At 41.3% G+C, this 1,635-nt stretch overlaps 1 pseudogene; it reads left to right on the top strand.

The window, feature by feature from the left end:
- Positions 1 to 350: 350 nt before the first annotated feature.
- On the top strand, positions 351 to 1,323 carry LOC105548701 (annotated as a pseudogene).
- The last annotated feature ends 312 nt before the right edge of the window (positions 1,324 to 1,635 follow it).

Genomic DNA, 1,635 nt, shown 5'->3' with positions numbered 1-1,635 from the left:
GGCGCAATCTTGGCTCACTGTAACCTCTGCCTCCCAGCTTCAAGCAATTCTCTGGCCTCAGTCTCCTGAGCAGCTGGTACTACAGGCGCACGCCACCATGCCTATTTTGTTGTTGTTGTTGTTGTTGTTGTTGTTATTGTTGTTTTTGAGGTTTTTTTTTTAATTTTTAGTAGAAACGGGTTTTCACCATGTTGGCCAGGCTGGTCTCAAACTCCTAACCTCAAGTGATCCACCCGCCTTGGCCTCCCAAAGTGCTGGGATTACAGGCGTGAGCCATTGCGCCCAGCCCATTCACTCGACTTTAGTGTTCATCAACTTAAAACATATTTTTTGGTCCTCCCGCTTGCGCTATGACAGCCAGCACAGAGCCGCAGGGGTGGCCGCCCAGAGTCAGAGTCTGAGTCATGGTGACCAGCTGCAAGCATCTGCGTTGCGTCCTCCTGGGGAAGAGGAAAGGGTCGTTTGGAGCCAGCAGTTTCCAGCTCTCTGGAGGCCACTGGGAGTTCGGTGAGAGCTGGGAAGAATGTGCTCAAAGGGAAACCTGGGAAGAAGCTCTTCACCTGAAAAATGTTCGCTTTGCCTCAGTTGCTAATTCTTTCATTGAGAAGCAGAATTACCATTATGTTACTATATTAGTGAAAGGAGAAGTGGACGTGACTCATGATTCAGAACCAAAGAATGTAGAGCCTGAAAAAAAAGAAAGTTGGGAGTGGGTTCCCTGGGAACAATTTCCTCCTTCTGGGCCCTGTGTTCTTTAAAAGAACAAGACTATGTTCCATTTAAAGATCTGAACCATCTGGTAGGATACAAAGGAAATCATCTCTAGGTGGCCAAGATTTCTTGATTTTCTTTAAAAGACAAAAATAAGGTCGGGTTAGGGAATGAAAATATCTACATTTCGGTGCAACTCCATTTTATCTTAAAAAGTTCTTGTGATCACGAGTTTATTTGCAGTCTCTTAATGTACCCACCACCCTTTCAGCTAGTACTTGATAAAATTTTTCTGAAATATGTATAATTGAATTGTATTTCAGACACAGGATGTATGATAAATACTGATATTATGGGTAATCTACTTTCCATATTTATCTATGATATTTACTATGCAGTTTGTCATCACTAGCTTGCATGGAATAGGATGCGGTCGAATTTGCCTTAGTGTTCTGTTCAAATAGAAATCTGAATTCAAATACTGTAGTTTAGATTCAAACACAGTATGCCCGTTGCAAAATTTACCAAGTTTGTTGATTTATTGATTTAAATTATTTTTTAAATTATTAATTTATTTTTAAAAAGTGGGTTGGGGGTAATACATTGTGACAGTCTTTGCAACTTACAGGGAATAGGACAGGTCATTAGGGTGTGTTTCCCAGGTTTCCAATTGAGAACCTAAACCCAGAGAAGTGAGACAAACCATCTAATGTCTGTATCCCACTATTAACAGGCTGTGTGACGCTGGATTTCTCACTTACTCTCTCTGAGGTCCAGGGTCCTTTTTTGTAAAATGAGGACATTCGTCTAGAGCAGTGGTTCTCAAAGTATGGTCTGGGGGTCCTCAAGAGCCTTTCACGAGTATTCTAGGTCAAAGCTATTTTTATAATACTAAGACGTAATTTATCTTTTCCACTCTCATTT

The sequence above is a fragment of the Mandrillus leucophaeus genome, unplaced genomic scaffold (genome assembly GCF_000951045.1).
Source record: "Mandrillus leucophaeus isolate KB7577 unplaced genomic scaffold, Mleu.le_1.0 Scaffold419, whole genome shotgun sequence".
Classification (NCBI taxonomy): Eukaryota; Metazoa; Chordata; class Mammalia; order Primates; family Cercopithecidae; genus Mandrillus; species Mandrillus leucophaeus.
This window is presented reverse-complemented; position numbering and strand designations above follow the sequence as displayed.